The following is a 7,500-nucleotide window of genomic DNA, read 5'->3' as shown; positions in this document are numbered from 1 at the left end:
TTCATTTTAATTTTTTATTCATATTTTTCTCTCATTTTGCTTATTTTTGTCTGAATGCATAGCATAGTAATTAGTATGAACATTTTTCTGGTTAGTTTATTTTCTGTTTTTTTTTTATTTTTTACATATATATAATTTACATATACCTCGCATTATCCTCTCCTTCAGCTTCATAGTTTCCGTTTAGTTTAGTTTTGTGTTCCTTGTTTATATACAGGATATTCACCTATTATACATACACGTAAGATATTTTCCTGACTAGTTGATTCCTCTTGCTTTTTTTTTCATTTTAGTTGTATTCCGTGATATTTTCACTTGTATACTCTATTTTGTTCAGGTTTTTATGTTTTGCTTTTGTAAAAAGGACACTTTTATAGTTCAACTTTTTCTCTTTATTAATTCATATCCTACTTTATTTATATTACTTGTTTAGTCTGCTTAGTTCAGCTTTGTTTCATTTTCACATTTCAGGTTTTCTCTCAGTGTCCGCAGCGGGGCGTAGTGGTGGCGGCGGCAGTGGTCTGGTGCTCGCCGTGGGGGGTTGTTTGTATGTAGTCATGTTTACGCCCCAGCGGGTCTTTGAGTTTCCTGATCTTGTTTCCGCCTCGCTTTGCTTCATCCAGCTCAGCACCACCCCGCCTTACCAGCCCGCCCTTTGCTTAGCCCCATCAAGAGACGCAAGGGAGGAGGAGAAGGAGGATGTCCACCCTATGCTCAGTCCTTAAGTAACGCTGGTGGAAAGCGGGGAAGGAGGAGGAGGAGCAACTGGAGAAGGAGGAGCAGGAGGAGTGGGAGGAGGAGGAGGAGGAGGAGAAGGAGGGTTAAATAACTAGTGTTTATCCAGCGACAATATAATAAAACTGCGAAATCTGATCAGACTTTTCGCAGCACACGAGGAAAACAGGCCTGGAGCTGATAGTTGGTTGGCTGGCTGGCCGGCGAGTGGGCGAGAGAGCGGGCGAGCCTCCCATCGCCAACTATTGGAAAACACGTGTTTATTCAGTTATTTTGTTATTCAGCTCAATGAACTTTGCAATAGTTTTCCATTTTTGGGGAGAGCCAGATAGAAAATAAACATATAAATAAATGCCATTCATGAGTGAGTGTCCGACCATGGGAGAGAGAGAGAGAGAGAGAGAGAGAGAGAGAGAGAGAGAGAGAGAGAGAGAGATTCATCGTCAGTATCACTCGCTCTACACACATAAGTCCATGTTTACACTTGCACCACGCGAGTGAAGCTTGTTTTGAAAAGAGACGGGATTGTGACGTAACGAGACAGGACGGGACGGCAAAACAAGTGACTCACTGACAGAAAGACGCACGAACAAGGACAGCGAAAAGACAGAACGAAGAAAATAGGGATAATATTGAAATTACAAAACACTTTTCATCTGAGGGGTAGTTTAGATTTAGATTCATTCAGTTCATTGATTTCACCGCTGATCCCTTCATTGTGTAGATCACGACTTGGAAAGGCATCACAATTATTTCGCCCAGAGATGAACACTCACTGTTTGGAAATTAGAAGGATAAGGTTATTTTCACAAAACCCAAAAATACAGAAAACCGACGACAAAACAACTGATATACGAACCGAAAGACGCACGAACGAGGACAGCTAAAAGACGAAGCAAAAAAAAAAAAAAAAAAAGAAGGAAAGAAATGAAAAAGGAAGCAATACAAAGAACTGACGAGGAAAGAAATATAACAAAACAAAGACGAAGAGTTAAAAAACAAGACCGAGAAGGCTCATAGGAGACAGGACAAGGAAGCGTAGTTCAGGATGGAGCGTGAAAGTGTAGCCAAGGGACGGGACGGGAAGGGGACGGCAGGTGGACGACCGGAGTGCCCGCCTGCCTGCCTGCCGTGCCTCCCGCAGCTGAGTGCCATTAGTGAGTGCCAGGGAAGCGAGGCGGAGGGAGAGGCAGGTGGGTGGTAACCATGACGACCTGGAGAGAGAGAGAGAGAGAGAGAGAGAGAGAGAGAGAGAGCGAGAGAGAGAGAGAGAGAGAGAGAGAGAGAGAGAGAGAGAGAGAGAGAGAGAGAGAGAGAGGTAAATATGATTTGAAGGTAGGAAGGAAGGGAAGAGAGAGAGAGAGAGAGAGAGAGAGAGAGAGAGAGAGAGAGAGAGAGAGAGAAGGAACTGAGAGTGTATGTATGACTTGAAGGGAAGGAGGGAAGGAAGGTCAAAATATAGAAGGAAAAAAGAGTAAGATATTCTGGTAAAGCCTTGAAACACACACACACACACACACACACACAGAGAGAGAGAGAGAGAGAGAGAGAGAGAGAGAGAGAGAGAGAGAGTATTCCCGCCAACTCCCCGTAGGCCGTTTGATCAAATTAATGTACATTCACAGCTAAAAGGGATTCCAGGTCGCCTTAAAAGGCATAATTAACTTCTTTGTACGAGTCTCAATACACCGGAAGATTATGAAAGGCATCATACTTACACCTCATCTTCTCCCCCGAGGGCACGCCGGCGATGAAAGCCCGTCTCCTGCTGTCCCCGGTCCCCTTTCCTTCCTTACTTGCCTTTTTTTTTTCCTCTCCCTTCTCAAAGGCTTTATTCAGAATACCATCACCACTCCTACCACCACCGCCACCACTACCTCCTTGTATAGCTTGAAGGTGGCGGACGGGCGGTGAAGTGAGCTGCAGCGAATGCATTTATGTTAATCTGCTTTTGGGGTTTCTAATATGCATCACAAAAGGATCTCGATTTGTCACTTCCTCACTCTCTCTCTCTCTCTCTCTCTCTCTCTCTCTCTCTCTCTCTCTCTCTCTCTCTCTCTCTCTCTCTCTCTTGCTTTTGCCGCCTCCAGTCCTCCTATACCCACTGAGACATCTTAGGTGGGGTTTCTCAGGACATATAATAGCCTTTCCTAAAGACAATAGACGGTGGAATGAGGTATAATGAGTGTATTTCTATCAGATTTCCAACCTTTTCGTAACATTAACATTCCTAACGAACTGAAATTTGCGTGCGCACGTGTCAGTTGATTGCAATAAATTTAGTATATCATATCTCAGCAGCACTTTTTTCATGGTAGCTTGAGTTCAGTTTATTTTGAAGGATTTCTTGTTATTTTGGCCTCGTATTTTTGCTGCCTATTTTCTCTTCTCGGTTGCTACGAATGCTAGTAGAGGGAACTCGAAGACATTACTCGAAGAGGAAAAAACGGGTAAATTCATTGTAACGCTGGAAGGAAGATAGAAAGATAGATAGCGACGTAGATGGTTGAATAGATCGGTAGTTAGATAGATAGACAGGTAGATAGATACATAGATAGGTAGATAGGTAGATATTTCCCTGACATACCCACCACATTTTTTTTATAGATAGATCAGCAGATAAATGTTCTCCTCCCATACTTTCCTACCATTTTCTTACTTACCCTTTCCACTGATTCTAGTCATGTAGCTCAACAAGGATTCTGCATCACCAATAGGAAAAAAGACCCATTAGAATCCGACAAATCATCTATGTAGCCTTTGCAAATCGTCTTTATGAGAGCCCAAGTGTTTAAGAATATGGATCCTGATGTCTCTATGATACTGCGCCCATCTACTACCGCTTATGTGACTCTTGTTGAGAAGGTGACTAGGAATTAAGACACGTCTGTATGGCTTAGTGGTTGGTTGATTGATTAATTGATTGAATGCATCGTATAAAGGGTTTTCTATGTATTGTTGTTGGATAAACCGAGCACACCTTACTATACGTGTTATGGAAAGATGTTGGTTTAAACGTATCATTCTATATTGGTTGTGAAGCTTTGGAGAGAGAGAGAGAGAGAGAGAGAGAGTACAATTTAATTACTAGTTTGACCAGCGTCAGCTGAGCAACATCACAGGTCTTCACGTTCTCGTCGACCTCCTCCTCTTCCTCCTCCGCCTCCTCCTCCAACTGCTCTTTCAACACTAACTATACCTTTAATCTGTCCTCCCATCCATACCCTCCATTTACTCATTCCCCTTAATCCTACAACATTTTCCCTCCATTCTCTTCCATTTCTCTCCTTCCCATCACCTTTCACCTAACACAGCCTCTTCCCCTCCTATTTCTCCAACAGTCTATCCCTCGTCCTTCCTCCTACTCACCACAGCTCTCAGCCACACCACCACACCCTGTCTCGTCCCGTCCCGTCTCTCGCACCAGGATAAAGTGTCTTCTGTAAGTTTCTAGATGGTGTGATCGATGCCTCACCAAAGTTACCTCTACAGTTACGATACTTTTTTTTTTATATATATATATACCTAAAGGGCGTTGAAGGTCAGGCCAGGGTTCTCGTGTAAAAGTAAACAGCCTCGCCAGAATAAGGCTTCTGGTGAAGCACCTCAAAGTGAAATCCTTGTGAAGCTTTGCCCAACGTACCGTACTGTATCTCTCAGTTAATAGTGAGAACCCGTAGCGTGTAAAAGATGGTGGCCGTGGTATAGAGTAATGATGATGAGGAATGTTGATTAAAAGAAAAAAGCGTAAGGGTAAATGAAAAATTTTTATTGAAATAGAGTTAGTGTGCGTTATTTTAAAGAGATTTTGCCACATTACTGCATCATATTCTACACCGATATATTCTCGCGTGCTAATAGAGTAAGTAGGTGAAAGTAATGATGCGAACGAGGAAATTTTGAAAACGAAGCGGAGGGGGTTACTGAATGTCATTCAAAATCAGTGAGTAGGTATCATTTTTAAGGAGGTTTCCGCTACAACTACATATTCTACGCCGACCTATTCCAGCAACCGGCCCTCGAAGGAAGAAAGAAATGCGTGCGTGGTTTGTGGATCTCTAACTTAGCTCTCAAGTTCTTATCTTGAGAAAGGAATTCAGGATGAGGAGGAGAAGGATCCCTCGCCCAGAGAAAGTTAAGGAATGCATAAACATGAGTTCAATAAATTATCATATTATTCCAGTTTATATTTATGTGCCTGATAAATCTCTCTCCGAGCTTTCATTGATAATAAGAATTTTATGATGAAATGTATGATGTATGTTTTGAGATCTTAAACTCTTATTTTTTATATTCAACATTTTTTTTTTTTTTCATTCGCTTAGCATAGTTTATTTTCTTTTACAGCAACAATTTCGCTTTCGTTTAACTTTACACGGATAATGTTTGCCTGCCTTTGAGGGCTTTGCTTTGGGAAAGTAAAAGAAGGCAGACCAGATAGAGAGTAAGGTGGAGAAATGAAATAAGACGCTTCCTTAGCTGGCCTGCAGTGGACGGGTAGCTGACCGAGATACTACATGGAGAATGTTAAGGAAAAGCCTTTATCATGCAGGACTTTATAATGACATGACACCAACGTGTCTCAGGTCACCAAGACTCACGAAAAGGTAACTTGCAATAAATCCTTCAGAAAATAAACGAACCTTGCTTTGATTTACAAGTATCACAAAATCAATCATGATTTGTTTCAAACACGGGGACACTTGGCACACTCGCGTCTCAAAGCCAACACGAACACTTTGATGCCAACGCCATACAGATGCATTACATGCAGCAGAGCACTGAAGCACTGCAGTATTCACGTGCTGTATTCGAAGCTGTGTCGAATCACACCAAAGCGCCATCTGGAGTCGTTTGCCAACAAAGAAACTAATTACATCAGAACATATCAACATATCAGAATATTAATCACTGCCTTATTGTACTCAGGTGATGAACGCTACGTCGTATTATACATACGTACGAGTATTCAAGATCATAGACGTTAAATGCCCGTCAGCGCCTAAAGTTCAAGTGTTCGTTTTTCTCATTTGAGTCATTCGGAACCTCTGCTACGGGATTCAAAAGTCATGTTTCATCGTTTATTTTCGGGAATTATAATTAGCGGAGTGTCTTGAAACAAACACCGTCAGAGTATGATCCCAATTCATAAGTTTGAGAATTATTCCCTAAAAAAAAAATATGTAACACGGCCTCTGAAATACAGTAAATTTAGTGACTCGATCTATGAAACACTTGAGAAATCCATATGAATCTAGGAAAGAGGAGCAGCTGGGACTTAACCAGGTGCTACAGGATACTCAAGGTACACGAGTCCTCACCAATCGAGTCATAACGATCGCTCACTACATATATACTAAACAAGTACTAGACCATTACCGTTTATATCAAAGCAGACGTGATTAAAAATGGAACTTTCAGGAAATCTATATAAAATTCAGTTATATGCATTTTTTTTTTCTACTATTTTCTAAACGTAATTTTTTTTTGTCATTTTTTTTGGGGGGAGAACAGGTACAGGACCATTACTATTTATATCAGAGACGTGAGTTAAAATGGTTTCGGAAAATATACATAAAATTCAGTTACATTTTTTTTTTTTCTACTCCTGTCATGACGTGATGATTTGAAGTCGGCTTTAGGAGAAAAAAAGTATAAAACCATTGCCATTTATATCAGGGACGTGAGTAAAAATGGAGGTTTCGGGAAACATATACATAAAGTCAGTTATATTTTGTTCTACTTCAGTCTAGACGAGAAGTTTTTTTAAAGGTGGTTTCATGTCGCCGTCACTGCAGACTCGAGGCTCGCGTTACATCTCCCCCCAGACATACACTCTCCAGGGACAGCCGAGCGACACCTCACAGATTTGCCGCCATTTCACAGCGAAGAATTCACCGCTTCTACCGCGATTTCCTGTCATGCCATTCCATCACAGTTACAGCATATCCAAGGAAGCTTGTGACTCTCTCCAGTTTTTCTGGTTATATTCACTTCACCACAACACCTCACCATCCGTCACAATAATATTCCTGCTATCACAACACCTCACCATCCGCACTATAGGTGTGCATGTCACATTACTACATTAATTTCACTATTCTAGTTCACCATTACCACCATAGCGTATCATAGCATTATATTTCATTCACACCTCTCTACCGCTTCCACAGTTACATTATATTATCTTCACCATACTTCACCATTCCCAGTAAGTCACGCCACAGCACTATACGCATTATTTTCACTATACCACTTCAACATTGCCAGCATATCATAGTTATACAACAATATTACCTCGTCTTCATCGTACTATCTCGTCATCTTTATCACAACTGTATCACAACATTACGTAACTCCCCATTCACCACACCATCTCACAACCACAGCCATACCACAGCATTACCTCTCCTTCATTATACCGCGTCACCACCATCAGCACAGTCATACCACAGCGTCCCCTCTCCTTCACCACACTATGTCATCGCCCTCATCACCACCATGCATCACACTCCCGCAGGTGAATGTTGAGGACACTGCCAAACTTCCACTCCTTTCACTGTCGAAACGCTCTCTGGAACATTATAAAAGTCTGCATATATGAATTTCTCCCCGGTCCCAGTTACTACTACACCTTCCCAGGGCGAGGCAGGATAACCCCTGGGAAAGCACGGAGGGAATGCTTCTGTTACGTGCATGCTGTCATTACCTTTACACATATCCCGGAATTCATGGGGTCATTTGGGGCAGAAAAATCACCGGTTA

General features: G+C 41.9%; 1 protein-coding gene across 4 annotated transcripts in view; it reads left to right on the top strand.

Moving 5' to 3' along the window:
• The window catches only part of LOC135105229 (uncharacterized), a 141,249-nt gene that overhangs the window by 129,817 nt on the left and 3,932 nt on the right, over positions 1–7,500 (top strand). For 2 of the 4 annotated variants that reach the window (XM_064013412.1, XM_064013430.1), the window contains one exon: positions 1–7,500. This exon is cut by the window's left edge and continues 1,310 nt beyond it; it is cut by the window's right edge. The gene's annotated coding sequence lies outside the window, so the exon portion shown is untranslated. The other 2 variants (XM_064013421.1, XM_064013402.1) reach the window with 1 other exon arrangement.

The sequence above is a fragment of the Scylla paramamosain genome, chromosome 1, assembly GCF_035594125.1.
Source record: "Scylla paramamosain isolate STU-SP2022 chromosome 1, ASM3559412v1, whole genome shotgun sequence".
NCBI lineage: Eukaryota > Metazoa > Arthropoda > Malacostraca > Decapoda > Portunidae > Scylla > Scylla paramamosain.
This window is presented reverse-complemented; position numbering and strand designations above follow the sequence as displayed.